The sequence below is a fragment of the Lytechinus variegatus genome, chromosome 4, assembly GCF_018143015.1.
Source record: "Lytechinus variegatus isolate NC3 chromosome 4, Lvar_3.0, whole genome shotgun sequence".
NCBI classification, from domain to species: Eukaryota; Metazoa; Echinodermata; class Echinoidea; order Temnopleuroida; family Toxopneustidae; genus Lytechinus; species Lytechinus variegatus.
In genome coordinates, this window is record NC_054743.1 from 55738390 (window position 1) to 55761377 (window position 22988).

The 22988-nt window shown below is 36.5% G+C and overlaps 1 protein-coding gene and 1 long non-coding RNA gene across 2 annotated transcripts in view; one reads left to right on the forward strand and one right to left on the reverse strand.

Annotated features, from left to right (window-relative positions):
- The first annotated feature begins 7243 nt into the window (after positions 1 to 7243).
- The window catches only part of LOC121414358, a 47535-nt gene continuing 31790 nt past the window's right edge, over positions 7244 to 22988 (forward strand). Inside the window, exon 1 of the mRNA XM_041607512.1 lies at positions 7244 to 7630. The gene's annotated coding sequence lies outside the window, so the exon portion shown is untranslated. The remainder of the gene's footprint in view (positions 7631 to 22988) is intronic.
- On the reverse strand, positions 11621 to 12192 carry LOC121414359. The gene is made up of 2 exons (XR_005969844.1): positions 12118 to 12192; positions 11621 to 12081 (listed from the first exon to the last, which is right to left on the reverse strand). It is a non-coding gene; the product is annotated as an uncharacterized LOC121414359 (long non-coding RNA).

Below are 22988 nucleotides of genomic sequence, written 5' to 3' on the forward strand. Positions count from 1 at the left end.
TTACATTAATCTTCCACTAAAGTTAATTTACTTGAGTTATAGTATAAAAATATTTAACGTTGTAAATTTTACTATTTCGAGGCCCCGTTCCGATGTTTTGTTTAGTTGAATACTCGAGTTCTAGCCAACAGAAACAATGATTTTTTTTTTGCTGTCGAGGCAACATGCATAGAAATCCAATCAATAGATTTGTATTCTAAGTATGCTTTTAAAGAAAAAGCCCAATATATAACAACTATAAAGTTGGACATGATCGCATGTATACATACTGTATTTTCTAACAAGTATACAATGTAATGTACTTTTTTTAAGGGCAAGAAGGGGAAGAATGTTGCTGCAAGATTGGCGTGTTTATGAAGTGTGTAACATACTGGTTACTAAGTGCTTATTGTCCCTAACAAACATCATGGGTGTTGTTAATAAATACTTGATAAGTGTAAGTGACGCCTGGATTTAGCCCTGGAATTGGATTCGATCCTATGACCTGATAATTGACAAGGAAGAATCAGAACCACTGCCATGACTACTAGTCTCTGTTATCATCCATGTTTATGTTGACTCGCTGAAACATTTCAATTCGGTATAATCTATATTGCTTAATGTCTTGTGATTCTTTTTAATTTGTAATTTATGTTTAAATTGCTTAGTGAAAATAACGCATGAGGTAAGATTCGATCCTACGACCCGATGATTGAAGTAAGAATCAAAACCACTACTAGTCTCTGTTATCATCCAGGGTTATGTCGACTCGCTGAAATATTTCAATTTTGTATACTCTAAGCCGCTTTATGCATTGGATTTTTTTTTTATTTTTAAGTCATGTGTATATTGCTGAGTGAAAATAACGCCTGAGGTAAGATTCGATCCTACGACCGATGATTAAATAGGAGGAATCAGAACCACTACTAGTATCTGTTATCGTCCAGGTTTATTTTGCCTCGCTGAAATCTTGAATACTCCATATTGTTTAATGTTGTGTGATTCTCTGAATTTGTAATTCATGTTCATTAAACATGTAGGCCTACTTCTAGACATGATGCTTTGGTAAGATCGATTTATATTAGAGATTGTGGATATTTTTTTTAGATCTATTCAAGGTCAGAATCATAAATGATTCATTCTGTGGAGGCATATTATAATAGTTAATATCTAAATACATTTATTAATCATGATCGTTCTATGCGTTATATCACAGTGCTAAAAACGGTTTATTGCCTTAATTATCAATATGTGCCCGTCAATCAAAATCTGTCTTTCTACTACATATCATAAATTAAATGATTACCGATGTGTTACATATTCGTTCTTCATTTACCGAATAAAGAAATAAAGACACAAATAAATGTTCAACATTTTTTTATTGAGTTTGTAAAGATATTCTATGTAATGAGATCTCGCCTCGAATACACATATCATAAACGAAGAAACCCTTCAGCGCCATAAAATAAAGGTTGTGTTATTCACGTCATAGCGCCACCTTATCTCGCTTTGGCTTGTTAAGTTTCTGCTTGTTTTCGATGCAATTCGGTAATGCCGCCGCCTACCTGTTGCGACATTTATGGTTTGACACTTAAGCAATTGGAACCTTTTTTTAAGGGTGAGCTTATGTAGATTAGAGCCGTAAAAACGGAAAGAAAGGGGCAGGGGTCAATAAAAACATGAAGTCCATTTTGGACCCGAGAAATTATACAAGAACAGAATTAAAGAAACTAAGAGAGACAAAATGAAGGTCATTTTGTTTTTATTTCTCCATTTTCCAACACCTACCAGAATTCCATGTGGTGCTGCCTATGGGGAATAACACATAGACCAGCCCATGTAAATTTGTGAGGGTGTTTCAATGCTTCACCGCCCTGCTTCCGAGGGCCATGGGTTACACGTGAGACCAAATGAGATCAAACTCAGAAAGTGCATTTGGATATGACTATTAAGTACAACAATGTTAATTTGTATAAAAGAGTGAATGAATATTTATTTCAATAGGGAATAATTGCTTAATTTGCATGACCATTCATTTAGACCACTTCTCCATGATTGAATGAGTGGCATGTTTCTTACATTTTTTTCTTACTGTTTCTCCCAATGTGTGCATAAGGAAGATGTCTGTAAAATTCTACCTGAGAAAAATATCAGATACTACCGATATCATCAATAATGCTTAAAGTGTATATTCATGTTGGAAGCCTTAGACAAATATCCAAAGGCGTATATCACTAGCCTACTACATGTCCGAGCCCCTGAAATAATATGAATTATAATGAATAAAGATATATATGTTTTTACAATAATTCAATTTTCGATTTTGTATGAAAATCAAAATAAAATTGATGTGGTTGTGAGTCCAAACTGCGCGGATGTCCATATTTTACGCATTAGTACAATACGCGATATAATGACTGCGGAAGGACGTTCGAAAAACGGAAGCAACCAACCAAAGTTAAAAATGCGACACAAAAGACGTAAGTTAATTCATTTTAAGTTCATTTCATGCAAGTAAATCATGATTATTTACAATATTTCTGCTTTATTTGAAAGAAAAATCTAAAAAAATAACCATCAAATTATCGAATTCTTGCCAAAAATTTAGCGTTGATTCTCCCGTTGTCAGATACATGTAAATCATTTTGCCATGATTCAAGCATAGAAACTAATCGATGTATTCATGTGCAGATACACCTTTTTGCCATGATATTGCTGTATGAATTGTATGATGTATCTACAGATATATCATTTTGCCATAAACGCAGGACAGTTGAATAATTTTGCTTATATGGTGTATCTACATAAAAACAGTTATTTTGATGAAAAACAAAAGTTAAATGTTATAAAAACTATTACGGAAGATGAATTGAATGACATTCTTATAAATCTAACTAAATTCAACACTGGGAAATTTTCTTTTGAAGAAAGACAAAAGCTGTAACTTCAAAGTGATTTTTCTAAGAATGTGCATTTTGCAGATACATCGTTTTGCCGTGTAACGGCCGCTTTGTTAATGGAAGTACATTCAAGGATAACAAGGGGAAGACTTTTGTTTAAAAAGTTTGATTTCTTTTCCCATAGACATTGTATAAACAATGAATGCATGAGCTTGATAATGAGTAACCCCTTATTCAATATGGTGAAACTTTTTTTTTTCAAAACTGTCTTTAGCAATGTTATTTGGTAGTAATGTTGATTAATCTATCGGCAGAATTCTGTGCAAAAATTAAATCGATTTATGTATTTATGGATGAGTAAACACGCATTACAGAGGAAAATGACATTTTCTAACGTCACAGAGTCTTTTCTGAGGGGTTATAAAGGGAATATTGGAGGCAAAATCAGTTTTAGATATGACTTAATTGTTGTTTTATCATCCATAATTTTTATTGCCACACACTCTCTGAACTTTTTTACACCTTCATGGTTGAGCGAGCACATTGGAAAACTAATAAATGAATGCTATTTATATTGCATAAATGCATTATGTTTTAGAACAATTTCTCAGGATCAGCTAAATTTATGGAGTATTCAGTGATGGATCCAGAATTAAAATATAGAAAGGGGCCGATGATTTGTGAGAGGGGAACATGATTAACATTTCCCAATTTTAACATTTTTAGTGATAGAGGATATTAACATAAACCCCTAAGATGATACGTCACCAAAAATTGTGGTCACTCAACCATGAACATACTATGATGGATAGTAAAACGACATTGGCACTCGAAAATTCACCAACAACATTCGCTCGACTTTACCCAATCTGAAAAACGACTCATGAGCCTTTATAAATTGTCATTTATTATTCACTATGCTGCTTGCATAGTTGTAAGACCCTACATCTAAATAACAATCCATAATATCAGTAATCAAATCACCCATTGATATAATCGGAACGTTGACTTCCCTTAATAAATCAATTTTCATAGGAATGAAGTACTTTACAAATTTACAAAAAGACAGGTTTTGAATATTTGATGTTAAGAATACAAACATTTTCTTAGTGTTCAACACAACTGGGTATGCACACTTGTCAAATATGATACTTTCATGTACATGTATGCTAACCCCTCCTCCGTTTCTGCTTGTATATCTTCGGCCATGCGTTTTGAGTTTTGCCAGTTTTGTGCGGCGAGTTTTTGCGACATGCAAGTTTCGTCTTTTTTAATATGAACACTTGTTTAAAACGTTTATACAACTTCTGTGCGATTCACATAATAAACACTGTTGTTTACTACTGTGTAGTATTTAACCAGACCCATCTGAATCTAGCTAGTCGCTATCAAAATGATTGTCAGGACCCTGCTGTATGTAATCAAACAAAATAAGAATAAATTATTGTTTGTTTGCTTAACATTTAGTATGGCGTAACATTTTACTCATCTATGGTTATTAAAGGTTTGATCTCCATGCTATCCAAAGTGAATAGACGGATTTAGATAAAAGTTACAAGGCAGTTGTACACATTAGGTCTCCAAGACCCTCTTTTTCAAGAATGCAAAAGTTATCTGTCTTAGGAAGATGTATTCCCCAAGTTTGGATTTAGTACAATTATATTGCCTCTTCCATGTTTTTGGTACTTCCAATACTTCACATTGCCATTCCTTCAGTTAGACTTACATATTTCTTGATAAATGACAATGACGTTAAATAATTCTGTTGAGGGCTTCCATGTAACGAGGATTTCATTGCTGAAAATTGTCTCGTAGATGTCTGTCCTCTACTCAACATATTACTGGCTCAAATCAAAACGCATGGCTAGACGCTTTGGCAACCAGAAATATAACATTTTTTGAATACATGTAATATATCACTAATTTCATCGAGGTTCTTCAAATAAGCTGACCCCATTCAATTGAATAAATTTTAAATCGCTACCCCACGATTCCCTGAAATTACCGGAATTGTAATGTGCTTAAAAATAAGAATTATTGATAAAATTGTGTGACTGTTTTGCTTTCCGTTTTTGGATGCAAAGGGTCTTACTCAGCTGAAAAGAGTAAATGTTTAAATACACAACGTGGACAAATCCATTTTACAAAATGTTAAAATAGATCATTGTATCATAATAGGTATCTCTTTAAAACGTTTATAGTTTACTTTCACAAATCTTTGACATATTTGCCACAAAGATTATCCCTACCCCAAAACGAATTTATCCTTAAAACAAAACTTATGACAAAAAAAGTTCATCAAAATGAGAAAAAAGTGAGATGTATTAGAAGGATGTGAATAGACCTGCAACATGGCCATGGGAAGCGGGGATGCCGAAGCACCTCGAATATTTTCCAGGGGGTGATGCGCGTATTATTCTACATAAGCAGCATCCCTGGAATTCTGGAAGATGCGAAGCAATGGAGAAATATAAACCAAACTGACCTTTATTTTCCAGTGGAATACCTCATTTGCCTTTCAAATTTACGTCAGCATCCCAAGTGGAAAAAAACTCGCTCCCAGAGTCTTGACTTGCAATGATGGAAAATGCAGGAAGAAAAAAAATAATACATGTATAAGTAATATATAGCGTACATTTCCATATAGGTCTGATGCTTTTTTTAACGGACATAATGGGTTTCTTTATGGACTTTACAGAGCTGCGAATATTTTTAAATCCATTAGAGACCAAAAAATGAAACAATTTTTTTAAATCCCCGTTCTGTGTTCAAGATTCCATACTTTCAGTTTTTGGCGGTGAGGTCCTCGGAAATTGATATCCCAGTTTTATTCAGTTTTCTTCTGTTAAGGAAGGTCAAAAGTTTCTGATGCAATTTCGTCTCCAATTTTGTTCCTCTGAATTGCCATCATTTTTTATGACTTAAAATCTTAAATTACCAATTGATTACTTCTGACTAATCATATATCTGTTTCTCCAGGTCGTTCAGCGTTGAATATTTTGAATCTCTGTCAATTTCAAACACTATAGATTTCATTTTTATATTACCTCCCCTATGCAGATGACCCGGTTCTTTTGGCTGAATGCAAAGAAGATATACAGTCACTTGTAACCAATATCAAATATAGAAATGAACAATTAGACCAGAAAAGAAACATTTAGAACACAAATACGGAATGTCCTAATATAGATAGTGTTATAAAGTGAAAGGTGGTGAAAAAAGATCAATAGAATATATATTTTGGTCAGCAAATAACAGAGGATGACAAATTTGAACGAGAAATTAAAAGAAGGATCTGCCTTGCAAAGAACGCTCTCTCATCAACCGGATTATAAGCTGTATCAGTTAGCACACGATAATGCCTCAATAAATGCTTCGTTTGGTCCATCTTCATGTACAAATATTATGGAAAGAAAGGAAATCGAAAGATTATATCCCGAAACTCATGGATCTCACACGGAAAGAACGATTAATATTATTCAAGGATCACAAACTCTCATACAATGGCCATACAAGAAGACACGAATTTTTGCCAAATAAAATAATAGAGGGTAAATTTGAGGGAACAAGAGGGAGGGGCGAAAAGACAAATCTGGTTTAGGAATATATTGATGAGATGACAGGCAAAAAGATATATGCATGTTGTGATATAGCGCTGGACACAGACAGACGGAAAACCATGACCTCCAACCTCTTTTAAGGAGAAGGAACAGCAGTAAGGCACGGTAAGATTTTTAGAATCACTTTGTTTTGCAAGATTCGATAACTTTTACCTTTCATACTTCAACTCTTGTATTTCCTCTATTATCACTTGAAATGCAATATTCCTTGCGTGGTATCTCATGCAAACATTCACTGGTATACGAGTGCGTTATTATTTTTTTTCTAAGCCGGATTATGCCTATAAAAAGTCGCATTTAAACTTACTAGATATGATAAATTAAATACGCGAAAAAAACCATAGGGGTCCTTTTCAGAGAGCTTATCTTGTATAAATATTTTATAATAAATAAATGAAATGAATGAATCCACTCTCAACTTATACACACCCATAAACGCCCACAACACGACACCCTGAGGATCAGAAAATGATTTCCTCTTCCATGTATCAAGTCAACATATATCATTGGACACGAACGATAGACATTACGACATATTATACAGTATTTTATTTTTCTCTCTCTCTTATTCTCTCCCTCTAATTTCCGTCCCAATTTTTCCATTGTTTCCATCTACAGTATCTCCACATGTCAACGAAAAGAAGAAAATGCGAAATAAATAATGGAAACACCCACTCCCCTTGTGCAAACTAGAGTTGCCTAAAAATCCACAATACATTCGCACCAACACTCTCATGGCTATCAAGCTGCACAAAACCTCGTCCCGCGTGATCGAACAAAGATTCCAATGTCATATTCGTGGTTAAAACCCCTTTATACAATTTAAAAACTTTGCTTGTGGGCGTCGATGAAGTTCGTAGTCGGTTTTGGCATTTTGCAGTACATAAACTAAGTTGCAATAATTCACCAGGAACCGAATGGCAGGACTCTAAGGGTTGTCCTAACTTTTATGATAGGCCTACCTCTCAGAGGAAGGATACCAAGTTACGTCACCTACGCCTACATCTATCTTGAATGTGCTTGAATGTGGAAGATAAGGTGCAATCGAGTCATCATGGATGGTAATATTATGCACCGGCATGAAGGAAATTGAGATTGTTTCATCGTTGATATTGGAACACACTGTTAAAGGTAAGCGCATTACAAACGTGCATGACCACGTATATTCAATTTTGACCCAGACAAACCGACACACACCAACTTTTTGGGCCGGCAAATTATTTCGTTTTAGAAGCGTGTTTTAAATTTGCAAACTAATTGAAGCACTAAGGGATGCATTTGAACTTCTTTTCTCACCCTTCCCCCTTATTTAAAATCTTGTCTTTATTTGGTTCTTATCTTTTTTTTTCGTGTTTCGAATCCATTTCTCTCTCTCTCTCTCTCTGCTCTTATTTTTCCCCTTCACAAACCATCAGATTCTCTTTAGTCTGCTATACAGACTCTGAATGGCTCGTGAGATTGGAGCACAGCGCGCGAAGCGCGCTGCTGCTGGTTTGCGATGCAAACCAGTCTGAAAGGACGAGCGAAGCGAGCCATTAGACATGTTAGACCTAGTCTGCTATGTAGACTTTGTCTTCCGTTCTTTCCCCTTTTTTTCTTTTTCCCCTTTCATTCTTCTTGACTTCTTTTCCTACATGTATGCAGACTCCTTGAATCAGCTGTGGTGCAAACACTGCAGATGTGGGGCTACATTTGTAGACCAGTTTCTCTTAGCAGTACAGGAAGCGCCCTGGTGTAGCTGTTCTGAGTTTCGCCTTGTAAGCAGAGGGTCATGACTGTTTTCAAATCCCACCATGGCCTAGCGTCCTTTGGCAAGGCTTAAATCCACACTTTGCCACTCTCACCCAGGTTTTTAATTGGGTACCTGTAGGAAACAACCGTCATTGCGGTTGGTTTAGCAAGTGTGCACCTACATTTAACAGGCGGCTTGAAATGCTATAAATCCAGTAACCGGGTAATAATAATTGTGAACAGCTTTGAACAGTCGTAGATTGATAAAACGCCATATAAATGCAAATTATTATTATTATTATTGTTGATATTATTATTACAATTAAAATGGGTTTGCTTACAGCACCAAAGAGAGGTGTCAGTGGTTACATATATGGGCATATTTTTTATAACATTCAACGCTTTCAACAGAAATGTTCACAACAAAAACGGTCAAAAAGAGTGCGCTGAAATGCTTTATTGTAATCAAAGATAATAATCATAGAAAAAAAAGTGTTCCGGCGCTCAGTAACGGTTAAAGGTAAAGCATTGCTAGAGCAGGATTCAATTTCCATTGATGGAGAGAAACCCTTTCTTTGTATATCATTATGATTTCCTCCTGTGTATTCAGAAAAGATCATAAAAACTGATACCTAGCTTTTCTTTTCTGAGCATTGCGTAGATAAAATTTATCTCTCTTAAAAGAAATAAGGTACAATAAATCGTCGAATGTTTTATGGCTACATATGGAATAATGTCAGCAATTTATACAAATGCAAACACTCATCTAAGAGGTATTCTGAATATAAAAATCGTTCTTTCATTTAAATATCTTAGATTCAGGATATTTTTGTGATGCAAAACGTCGACCACTTCATGGTCATAGACAGAAAACAGATCTCGTCGTACGAACTTTCGTCTTATTTTCTGGAAGTTCTCAATACTTTCATGACTTTCTGATGTTTCTGTGTACAAGATCAAATGATTTTTTTGCTATGCAATAATGATTGCCGTATACACATGAGCATGTTCATGTATACACAACAAACATGACAAATGGGTTTTCTTCATCTTTTATCAGCATGAGATTATATCGACCATATGCATCAGACACCTGTCACCTTTTATCTCGTAAAACCATCCTTCATTGAAATCTAGGATACCTTGAACGCACAGAGGTCCATGTGAAAATCAAGACTTTCATTTAGTTTCTCCAAAATACTCTACTGTGCACAGTATATTTGCTGTTTTGTTTTGAAAAAAGAATCGTTTATACCAAGTTCACTGGGTGAAATGACCCGTCTTTTGTTTCTCATGTTTAAATGTTTAACAAGACAACCTGAATATAAGAGAGACTGTGGTATTGTCCTAGTACATTTACCGAATTGGCAATAACTCGTAGATAGAGTGCAGTAATGATTTACAATATGGATGTATAGAATAATGAACAAAGCAACTCACGAACACATTCATAATATTGTGTTCAATCGAAATTAAATTTCCACACTTAATGTAGAGCTATCTGACCGTGTTCTATTCGTAAAAAATCCGAGGCAAAAAGAAGCTGCTGAAAACTGCTTATCTAAAAAAAAAGAGCCAATGAAGAAAATAAGAGAGTCAAAAGGGGCCTAAGCTTTCGATCCTAGCAGAATCTTCTTCGGAGGCAAAAAAAAATCCGAGTCAACTATTTTAAAAGATCTATTTTTCTGTCAAGGTTTTATTTTCATTCATTAAATAAACTGAAATTTTTGAAAAGAAAAACACTACAAACATTTTTTCCACAACATAATCATGGTTTTTTTTTTTACAATAGGCCTATTGTTATTCGTGTATTGTTCTTTGATTAAAACTGACTCACACCCTGCCTCGTTTCGATATCATTGTACATTTCTTGCTTATTTTCTATACATTGTATGTGATCAATGTACATCGATATTTTGTTACCATAATGAATAATTCAGTTTTCATGATGGAATGGTCACTTGAAATAAGACCTCGTACCAGTGTGCGAAAAATGGTTCTGATAGACTGGTCCTTTTTGCTAATCTTGATAATTTTTACCATGTTTAATCAAAAAATGATTCTGATTGGGATTCAACCCTATCTAGGCCGGGGTATTTTGGGAGTTCCTATGGCCGGGGGGGGGGGGGGGCCTCCCAGGCCCCCCTAAGATCTCGGCCGTCGACCGCGCGATCGCGCCGAAAATTGGCACGTGGGTTATCTGGGACATAATCTACAAGATTGTATAGTAATTTATTTCATGCGAATTGCTATTAAGTGATTATGCTAATTTATGCGTAATTAGTATGCGAAATCATACTTTTTCCTCTAACTCCCTAAATAAAGCTCCAAATGTACTAATTTTTGGTATAGAAACTCTTTGTGGTGTCCTTAGCAAGAATATATGAAAAAAATTGTGATATCAAATCATTTTCTTATGTATTATATTGTTTTTTGCAATTTCTTATGTATTTCTCTGTTTTTTGACCTTTTGTTTTTCATTGTTTTTTGAATGAAATTTGTTGGGGACTCTTCTGTGATCATAAAAATCATAACATGAATAAATTTAGACTAGCAAAACTAAAAATAATCATACATTTATGAAGTTTGGTTGAAAACACAATTTGCATTGACTTTGTACACAAAATCACGTTTTTGAGCAATTTTCGGTCTGACATGCACTTTCATAATGTTGCGTAATTACGGAACCACGTATCTTGGTGACGCGAAATTGGTCTCAAAAGTTGCGCAAGACTTGCACACCATCAATGAACTGTTTGCAGTTATTTTGAGAGAGGAATTATCAGTTCTCATCGAGATCATCAACATCATCAACCTGTTCAATGAACTCGCTTCAACCCATGGATTGCTGAAATTGACTGTTAATCGTCGTCAACATCGTCTTCACGGACACTTCAACTCGTTACAGTGACTCTTATTATTCATCGTACTTCAGCATCAGTTTCATCATCGCCATCATTAATAAGGAATCTTCCCAGCCTACCTGGAATCTATATCGGACTATCATAACAGTGAACTATAACCATGGATTGTACATCAGCCACTTCAAGAGATTAATGTAAGATTATTTGGCTTTATTTTTGTTTAAGTACATGATCAATTTCCTGTGATAAGATATGGCGGGAGATCGTGTGGCAGGGAATCGTCTCTGACTAGTTTGGAAGTGGAATTTGTGATGCCTTTCGGGGTTTTTTTTTCACTGGATTACTGTGAGTCCGTTGCAATTTTTATTAGTAATCGATTTTATCCTTGCTTTTTGAGAATTTGTGAGGGAATTTTCAGTGGTTTTGTATGTATTTTTTCGCTCCTTGCTATCGAGTGACATTTGTTAAAGTTGAATTAAGAAGGGGGTGAGTTTCCATAAATATGGTTTCCACACATAATATAAAGTATATATCAGTTGTTCAAACAAATAGCATGTCACAAAAATCTTCTGCCTTCTCGATATTTTGCTTTGAAAGTCTATGAAATTAGCCACCTGTCAGAGCCCGAGAGACGAGTGTACAGAAAAATCACTCTGAGTGTGACGTCACCGGAGGGAATTTAGTGTAAGAGGTGCCTGGGTGTAATACAGAAATGCTATGCAGAGAGTGAAAGATGATTTTACAATTTTTTGTCAAAGCAACTCAAATCAAACAAATAGGAATCATATGTACAAATCTTTACTTTACCTGTATAAAGAACAGTATGAATAACTATCATGAACTCTTAAATCATGATGAAAGATTGAAAACAGTGAGTTATTGAATGATATTTTCACTATTTCTCATTTATTTTATCACGATGTTCCATCAAGTGAGTAGCTGGAAAGTAATTCCGGCGGCTAGCTCAGCTCTGCGCGCGCTGCATGCCTATATGCTATATACATGTACAATACACTCAAGTACACCCAGGCATTGAGTGTGTACTGCACTGTAGTGGGGAAGTGTTCTGGTATGTCGACCCCCAGACCATCCCCATATACATGTATATCTCTATGGTCGAACCGCAGTTCATGACCATGCCGCAATCCCCTAACGTCTTTTTCTTCTTTCCTTTTGTCTTTGACACCATTTTTATATCCTGTGGATCATTTCCACTCATGGCTCATTCCACAGAACAATCTTGAATCAACTTACTATTCTTCTCGGCCTCCCGAGTTGTTTTCTACCTGTATATTTAATTACGCTAGAGGTCACCGTCAAACATACAAATGCAATTCGCAAGTGAGTTCAAGACAGCATGAAAGGTATGCGGTCCGGCAGCTCGACAGCTAGCTGCCCCGGAGCGGGTGGCCGGTCGGCACAAAGCAATTCCGCAACCAACTGTGTTTTTTGCAAGAGCCGCGTCACACGCGGATAAATATATCATGATAACACGTCTGCTACGTTATCGACTGGTGAGAAGATCTTGGTCAAATTTCATATTATTCGTCTTGAAATTATTCCTTTAGGGTCTATGGTATCATTATGAGGGAATTTACATATTTGGAATAATAGTATGGCCATAAATATAATTTTAATCATTTCCTTTTTGCAAGTTCTCCGGCTCGAAATACAACTTCAACTGCAGTTTATTCAATTGTTTCGCCACGGACACAGTCCGGAACGAAAACAAGGCATTAAAATCGTCTAAAATTGCTACAAAGAAGAACAGTTTTAACAATGTAGGGTCATATTATTGACAATATGTCTTATGATAATTATTACTTCCTTTCAACATCGTTCACATAAAATCAATAGCGATAAAATGAAGTTTTGACACAAAAGTAAATATGAAGGCGTACGTGCATAGTACACAAAACAGCACTGCCTTGTTTACTACGATACCCCCGGTGACGTCACAGTCAAAGAACACCCGTCTCGGTAGGCATTGCAGGAACGAACTCGAGGAAAATGAGTAGGGATAAATCGTTCAAATTCAAAAAAGAAAATGGGGGGTCGAATCACCCCTTAGTGTTTGGTTGGTTGTAAGGTTGCTATTAATGTAAATATCTCAATATTTTGAATCGTCTTCTTAATTCAAATGACATTTGTTAAGCAGTTTAGTCCCATGTACTGATTTTGGTGTGAGTGACATGATTTGCAGCTGTTCGCTGCACAGCCACTTGACTACTAGATCTAGGTTAGTTGTGGACATTATACTCGTGAGTGTGAGATTTTTCTTGTCTTTTCAATGGTGTCTGGTTTGTTAGATTACCTTATGATATTTTTGTGAGGTTTAGACTGCTTCTCTTGTCTTGAGTTTAGTCTTGATCTAGACTTGAAGTTGAAACTTGAAAGTTGAATCTTGATTTTTCTTCTGTCGGTTGTTGCTGATCTTGACATTGCCATTGCCTGTGTTTAATTTATACTTACTTTTCACATTGATTGTGTATGGTTTGTGTCTTTGTGAGAGGTTGATCATTAGATCTAGTTTTTTTTATCTCGCTCTTCCTTTTCTTTTAACCTCAATATGGCTGCTAAGAATAGTGGTAATGAAAATTCTTCCATGCATGATCGTGCGTCTCAAGGAAAAAGTTCCACTAGTTCTGGTGTTCAGCTTCCCCAGCTGTCTCACTCAAATACAAAGTGTATTGGTCCTTGCCAGACTAGGTACAAGGATTCTAACCGTCAGATTGAAATGTTAGAATGTGATGTGTGTTATGGCTGGATGTGTTTCAAATGTCTTCCGTATAACAAAACAGAGAAAAAAATGTTAAGTAAGCCTGAAATACAGTGGAAATGCCCTTCATGTGTGACCCTCCCAGCCATTGATCAGTCTGATAAGTCTTCGAATAGACTTGCCAGCATTGAGAGTAAGTTGGATCAGGTTATGACTATGTTTCAGAATAGCTTTAAGATGGTGTCAGATAAACTTGAGCAAAAAGCTGATAAATGTGAGGTTGAGTCCCTTCACTCCCAGCTTACTTCTGTGCAGTCTGACTTGGATTTGTTGAAATCGAAACAGTCAAGGAATGTCGAGTCAGGTGTTGATACATGTCTTGGTGAATTGGATGAGAGGGAGAAGAGAAAATTCAATGTTATGATCTTCAATGTCCCAGAGAGTGATAGTGCTGATGGTAATACTAGGAAGTATGAAGATACAGAGAAAGTGAAAGCTGTATTTACCAGCATTGAAGCGGCGCCAGTTGTTATCACAGACTGCAGACGCCTCGGTTCTTCCAAACGTGACTCAGCGACAGCTGCGCCGCGCCCTTTGCGCATCAGCACTGATTCTGTTTCTCAGAGGGATACAGTTTTGAAGTCAGCTCATCGTCTTAAGGAGTTTGATGATCTGAAGAGTATTCAGGTTAGGCAAGATCTAACTCCGCTCCAGAGGAAGCAAGAAAAAAACTTGATGGAGGCCTTAAACAAGAGGAAGAAAGAGTCCTTTCAGCAGGGCGACCTGTCTGCAAAGTGGATAAGGAGAAATGGAAGGGTTGTGAACATCGGAAGGTACCAAGCTTCTCCTATGAGATCAGTGCAGGATCCTCGCCAACCCCAGGTGATAGGGCAGCAGGTAGCTCCAGAGCTGGATCTGGCAAGTCGAAAAGACTTCCCGGAGATCAGCAAGTAAATGCATATCCTAGTAGCCTCAAGTGTATATATTCTAATGTAGATACGTTCCTAAATAAAAGGCATGAGTTACAAGTTCTTATTTCTAGTTATCATCCCCATGTTATTGGTTTGACAGAAGTTAAACCAAAGAATTCTCGTTACAATCTATCTTTAGCTGAAATTCAGCTAGATGGTTATGAAGTTTTCCACAACCTACAAGAAGACGGTCGTGGAGTATGTTTGTATATATCTTGTTCTTTGAAACCCGAGTTATTTACAGGTTTGTCTGTGTATGGATTTCAGCAGGCTGTGTTTGCTCAGATTCCTTTCTCTGGAAGCACCAAACTTCTAGTCGGTTTAGTTTATCGCAGCCCAAATAGTAATGATCTTGAGAATGAACAACTCTGTTCTACTTTACGTGGGATTGGATCAGGTGGTTTTAAAGATGTTTTGATTTTTGGTGATTTTAATTATCCCGAGATTGATTGGAAGTCTGAAACATGTATTCCTGGTGTAGAACACTCAGCCTTTAAATTTCTTGAAAGCACGAGGGATGCTTTCCTTGTACAGCATCAACAAGAACCAACTAGACACAGACAAGGCCAGCGCTCTAACATCTTAGACTTGGTTTTTACTTGCAGTGAGGATGACATTTCTGAAATTAATACGACTGCAGGCATAGGGAAAAGTGATCATTGCACTCTCATTTTTGATATGAAGATTAAGGGATTTATCTCTTCCATTAGAGACAGCAAGTACCTGTTTAACAAGGCAGACTTTGCAACTATGAGTGATAAGCTACATGATGTAGATTGGGAAGCTGAGTTTGCAGATAAGTCTGTTGAGGAATCTTGGCTCTTTTTCAAGCAGAAGTTACATGATGCTGTCGATAGATATACCCCAAAGATTGACTCAAAGAGGCATCAACAAAAGAAACCTTGGATGGATGCAAAGACCCTTGGCCTTGTGCAGGAGAAGCACAGACAGTATAGGAAACTGCGTGATATGCTAAAGGATGTTAATCGTACAAGATACAGTGGAAGGGATATTGATGAACAACGCCAATGTTACGCCCGTTCAAGTAATCAGGCCAGATGGGCATGTAGAAAAGCTGTTCATAATTTTGAGGGACGTATTGCATCTGGATCTAAACAATGCCCTAAAGCTTTTTGGTCCTATGTAAAATCCAAGACCACTGTCCGGGAGTCAGTTGCCAACATTGTCAAACCTGATGGGAGTACCACTACTTCAAACAAGGAAAAGGCTGAAGTTTTGCAGGATGTTTTCACATCAGTTTTTACTCAGGAGAATATGAATGACATGCCAGCTCCCCCTGTGGGTGTTTTTATTGCTCCGTTTGATGACATAGAGATATCTTCCAATGATGTATTCAATCTTCTGTGTAAACTGCAACCAAGTAAAGCTCCTGGGCCTGACCAAATCCACCCACGTGTACTCAAGGAATTAGCTGATGTACTTTGCTTTCCTATTTCCATTCTGTTTCAGAAAAGTGTAGGACAAGGAGTTTTGCCTGAAGATTGGAAGAGTGCTAATGTGACCCCTGTATTCAAAAAGGGTAGCAAATCAGAAGGTAGGAACTACAGGCCTGTAAGTCTGACATGTGTTATTTGTAAGTTACTTGAAAGCTTGATAAGGACACAACTTATTCGTCATCTCCAGGAGAATGAGCTGCTCTCTGTTCATCAGCATGGTTTTATTGCTGGACGTTCTTGTACTACACAGTTTTTAGAAGTTTTGGATGAGTGGACCCGCATTTTGGATGATGGCGGTAGTATAGATGTAGTGTTCATGGATTTTATGAAAGCCTTTGACACTGTCCCCCATCACCGACTTCTTAGTAAACTACAAGCTCTTGGAGTCAAAGGGAAAATGCATGCATGGATAAGTGATTTCCTGCTTGGTAGACGTCAAAGGGTCGTTGTCAGTGGTCAACATTCCCACTGGTCAGAAGTTTGCAGTGGAATACCCCAGGGCAGTGTTCTCGGCCCCATTTTGTTTTTAATGTATGTTAATGATCTCCCAGATATAGTGCAGACTTCAGCCAAACTGTTTGCTGACGATACTAAGTTGTATGTTCGTTCTGATGTTCCAGGGGCCACCGGTAAATTGCAGGATGATTTGACTGAGCTTGAGGCCTGGGCTGAGAAGTGGCAGCTACGTTTTCACCCAGATAAATGTACTGTGTTGAAGATTTGAAGAAGTAGTTCTGACTCTGAGTATCATATGACCAAAGGTTCACAATCGGTTGTTCTACGTGAATGTGAGAGTGAGAGAGATTTAGGAGTTCAGGTAGACTCACGTCTTTCTTTCAAGGAGCACATTTCTAAAGTGGTGTCAAAGTCTAATAGACTGCTTGGTATTATTAGAAGAACTTTTGTACATTTGGATAAGACCTCTATTAAGCTTTTGTTTAAGGGTATTATTCGCCCTATCTTAGAGTATGGCCAGGCTGCATGGTCACCGTATAAGCTGGGTGAGCAGAGGCGGTTAGAAAGTGTCCAACGTAGAGCTACTAAATTGATCCCAGGTATTAAGCACTTATCATACTCTGAACGTCTTCGCCTCCTGAAATTGCCATCACTCAGTCATCGACGTAAAAGAGGTGACATGATTGATGTGTACAAATATCTGCATGGTTACTATGATTCAAGTTCTGAACTTTTCTATCTGAGACAAGGTGGTAAAACGCGAGGTCATTCCTTAAAGCTAGAGAAAAGATATTCGCGTCTTGATGTGCGTAAGTTTTTCTTTGCTAACCGAGTGATAGATGTGTGGAACAGTCTCCCAGAAGATGTAGTTACTGCTTGTTCAGTGATTGCTTTTAAGAATAGACTGGATAAGCATTGGGAGAAGATTGCCTATGACTTTTAGTAATTTTCGTTTCTTGTGTGTTTCCATGGGATTTTTCACTGTCTACGATACCCCTGCCACCCCTCCATGCCAACATAAGTAGCGCATCTAATTTTGTCTGAAGGAGAGCAACAATAGACATTTCTACTTTGATCGATGAACAGGCTTCGTCCTACAACATCGTTGGAGTAAACTAAACTAAACTAATAAAAAAAAGAAAAAAAAAATAAAATCTGCTTAATTATTTGTTGCAGTATCGTACAAATGTGACTCCCCGTAAACAAACGGGGAGTCACATTAACGCACGCTTTCCGGACAACCGGGGAGCTTTTCACGAAAGGCTATTAGCCCTCCGAAACAGTTCGTTCTATGACAATTATTTATCAACCAATAACAACAGTTTATTATTAATAGATTATCAGCACTGGCGTACAGATAGAAGGGGGGGGGGCTGCCTACCACCCCACTTAATTTTTAAAGACCAATAAAAAAGGGAAAGAAAAGGAAACAGGGACAGAGATGGAGAAGAGGCAAAATTTTACATTTCGTCAAAAATCTGATAGAAAATTGGATTTTCAAACGCATTAACCTTAAAAAACCTTCACATTTATAACTTAAATGAAAGAGGAAGTACAAACGGCGTATCACCAACTTATTGACAATTAGTGTTTTTGCGCGAGTAACTTCTTTTTTGTTTGTTTCGGATGAGTCTGGTTTTCCCCAATTTTTTTTTGGTCAAAATTAAGTTTCTTTCCGCTATCGTGTTAAGCAATTTGCAGCAATAGTCGCACTTTTGGTGAGGAAAAAAAAGTATACGTAACAAATAGCAGAAAAAGGGTTATTGTTTTGTACAATAATCGAACTTTGCAAACTGTAATAAATGTTGCATAAAACATGTGCTTAAAGAGTACTGTATTAAAGATAGCAAATAAAGATCAGTACTATATTCAACGAAAAACAAAACTATGTGCTCACAGAACGGAATTTTGTATTGGGAATGACGGTCGCACCGGCGGTCGCAAGTCATTTAAGACCAGCCCTTCCAAAGTCAACAAGTCCTTAGGTAAACATCCCATTTGGTTCTGCTCTAGTCCTTAACAATGCGATTTTCGCATACATATTAATTTACGCAGTTCCCCCTCCCACACCCTTCCTCCCTCGGCTGCTTTGCTTCCACGCCGATCAACCCCAAATCATCACAAGAAATCGACTCCTATGGTCGAAATAGTATGAATGTTATTATACACTCTTCCCAATGTTGGTAAATGATATAATGTATTTAAGGGCAGGATTTTATTTGCAATCAGATTAATCATTAAATTCCTTAAGATGGCAGCACATTGAAAGTTGAAGATCAATTTTTTTCATTTAAATTTGAAGTAAAAAAATCGAAGTTCCTAAGTATGTGTGTTGGTTTCAAACACATCGCACTCAATTAGAAGCATGTAGCATTAAAATTGAAATATTGATGTTGCCAATTTGAGTAACATAATATAGATTTAACCCTTAAACAAAATAAAATAATTTATTTTCTAAAGGTGTTATTTAGTCAGCCTGTTCGTACAGCTACAACTTAAACTCTTGTAAATCTAACATGCCTAAAAAACGACATTTGAATAAAATTGAATAAATAATCATTTCTTCAAATACAGCAACAACTTCAGCCACGTTCCCTTTTAACCAACATAATACTAAAGAGTTTCATATTCCCTATTGTGCCAGATATTATGCACACTTTTTAAATAGTAAAACATTTTACACAACATGTACTCTGTCACTTTTTACCCAACAACAACAACAACCATGTTCCCTTTTACCTAACAAATACTTAGAATGTTACATTCCTCGTTGTGTAATACGTATTCTGCACATTTGTTGATTAAAATACTACGCATTTATTGTGAAATAGTTTACTCAACCTGTGTAGTGCCGTGTTTTACCCAACAACCGTGTTCCCTTTTACACAACATTAATACTAAAGATCTTACATTCTCCATTGTGTCAAATGTTCTGCACATTAGTTAAGTAAAATACGGCAAAAAACATATTCGTTTTACATAGGTAAAGGGTATTTTTTTTTACTAGATATTGAGCAATTATTTTTCAGAGTGTAAATTTGAATTATCGCCCTTGACAATACTAATTCTCTTCCAGTTGAATTCGTACAAATCTTCCTAGCTATACAAGCTTCACCTTTATGTAGAAAATTACAAAAAGTGTACAACAATAGAGAATACCAAGTGCATTCAAATGAAACATATTTTTCATAAAGAATCGGTGAATAAAGTCGTATGATGTATTCAGACCGGATTGTTCGTACGATATTCCAATATTGCCCCATTCCAATGGTTGTGTACGAAGCTTCATGCAGTCTTTCAAAGATATTTGAATATTCACGCGTGATTTGTTTTCTTTTAAAATGGCTTTATTTGACTTGCATCAGACAAGGGACGTCACAAATATCACGTCTGGATCTATCAATGGATAATAAACTACAATATGGCTAAAAATAGAGTTCAATGTGAACACTGGCATGCCCTTAGCATTTGCGAGTGACGATGTATAGTCTCCAATAACGGTGAGTTAGGAAACTAAATTAAAGCTTTACGTACATTTGTCTTTATGACTTTTTTGACTCGACATATTTATATCTCTATATACATATGTAATGGGAGATCTTAATGGTTACACCAGCAATGTGTCTGATCAGAATACACCAGAAAAGACAACATAGTTCGATTAATACCACAATATAGAATAGAGAATTATTTTAATGTGATGGATAGAAGAAACAAGGATTGTAGACCCCCCCCCCAATAAAAAAAGGGGGAAAGATATGAATTATGTAAAAATGTGTGATCTCCGAATTCTAAATGGTCGTACGTTTGAAGACCCGGATGGAAATGTTTCATGTTATAGTGCAAATGGTGCTACACCGAGCGTTATTGACTATACACTGGCAGATAGTGATTTATATGCAGAGGGGGGGGGGGGCGAGGGGCGCCCCCCCCCCTTTGGCAAAAAAATAAGAAAAAAAGAAAAGGAAGGGAAAAGAGAGGAGAAAAGAAAAAAAGGCAAACATAAGAGGAGGAACGTGATTGAATAAAATAACATGAGGGGAAGACTTTGAAAATAATTTTTTGAAAATCTATTTGTTAGGATAAAACATTTTCGCTCGCGCTTCGCGCTCTCATTGTCTCTTAGGGGATTTGCATATCTTGATCAATATGGAGGTTGAAATTTTGAAGTATTATAAAACATATTTCAGCTGGGAAATTGAATTTTCATTATTTTGTTTGATTTACAAATTGATTTTTAAAAAGTGCTCTGTAAAAATGTCTGTGTTATGGTCTGAATATTATCATTTTCAGCTTGCGCTGCGCGCTCGCAAAATTTGATTTGCAGGTTTTACTTGTATTCCATAAAGTTCTCAAAATATCCCTATTCAAGTCATATTGTCAAAACGTATCAGCTAGCGCTGCACGCTAGCATTTTGATTAGTGAGTTATGTATATCCCAATATTAATTCTAAATCAAACTACTTTGATGACAGTTTATCAAAAAATTCGGATCGCAATTTCCGCTCGCATTATCATGCATCTTATGCATAATTACAAAAGTGCTTTAAATGTCCAATTTTCAGGCCATAATATTAAGAGATTTCGCGCTCACATGCTTAGGAAGAAAAATAGGAAGAGAGTCATCATTTTCATATGATGGCATAATGCCCTTATAGAATGTTCCGGTCCTATGTAAAAACTCAAAGTAATAATAATAAAATACATCAGCTCTTTTTAAACTGTGATCCATCACAATTCACAATTTTCCCACAAAGTGTTTGCATTACAGAGCTTAAATTGACCCTTTATAGATCGGAATATCATATACTTTTAGCTCGCGCTTTGCGCTCGCTTTATTAATTTTCATGATAAGAAAAGTACTTAGAATACCCGAATTCTAGGTCGAAATCTAAAACACACGTTTATTTAGATACGCAGATTGTTCTCTGTTTAAATCATTATCCAGTTTCAGATCACAATATCATTGTCTGCTCGCGCTTTGCGCTCGCATTATTTATGTATGAAAATTGATAATAACTTTTCATGATTTACAAAACATGAATAGAGTGTCCAGAAGTTTTCCGCTCGCACTTCGCGCTCGCATAAAAAAGTTTAGTTTATATACTTAGAGTCCTTCCAAGATTACAAAAAGTGATTAGAATTTCCATTATTCAGGTAAAAGAGGTCAAAAATTTCAGCTCGCGCTTCTCGCTCGCAATATTTGAATGTTGAAATATGTAACGTCTTCATGGCTAAATGCAAGCAATTCAGAACAGGTACAATTTCGAGCAGTTCAAAACGTATACAAATATTTTCTGCTCGCGCTCTCCGCTCGCATTATTAATGTAAGGAAGATCCCCACTTACTCATCATTTTCATGATTTACAAAACTAATTGAATAGCGTCTTGTTCAGTAGGTCTAAATCTCAAATCTTTTTGCTCACGCTTCGTGCTCGAATGTTTAATTATATACCTATTCTGTTAAGTTACAAAAAGTGCTAAGAATTTCCATTACTTAGGTAAAAATGTTTAAGAAAATCGGCTCGCGCTTCGCGCTCGCATTGTTTGATATCTAAAAATATGTAACGTATTCATGGCTAATTGCAAGCAAGTATTTAACAGTACCTTTTCCATCACTTCATTTCTGCTAACTGTTTACGCTCGTAGTAATTATCAACTTGCATACATGTTTTTTCAGGAAAACAAACATTTCCAAGAATGTTCAAAATTTTAGGAAAAAGTACATAAGATTATTTAAAAAATTAGCCCGCGCTTCGCGCTCGCATTATATAAATAAGGGTTATGGTATGATACATTTATGTTTCATAAGAATAAAGCTAAAAAGTGACCATTAGGACTACCCCTTCAAAGAAACAAAGAATCCCGGCAAAAATCATATTCGAGCGGCCGATCAGGGAAAATAATCTATGGCTGAAAAAAATTCCGCCCCCCCCCCCATTGGCGATAGCTGGATCCGCACCTTATATGGTCTAATCACATTCTTCCATGTATTACCTTTAACGACTCATTCAGACCACTGCACAATAGAGGTATAGATGAGGGCAAATCATTACAGAGATATACATAAAGATCAATGTGAAAGCAGTGTTAAAGAGTTAAAGCAACCCTTAGAAATTTTTAAATGGCAGGGTCGGTTTAGCAGGGAACAGTCTGAAAGGGCCCCGAAAGAGCCCCAAGACAAGGACATGATGAATGCTTTGTATGAAAAGAATTACATGTTAGATGAAAACGGAATAGATACTGCAGTGAACGAGCTGACTGACTGTATTTTACACGTGGCCGTTTCAG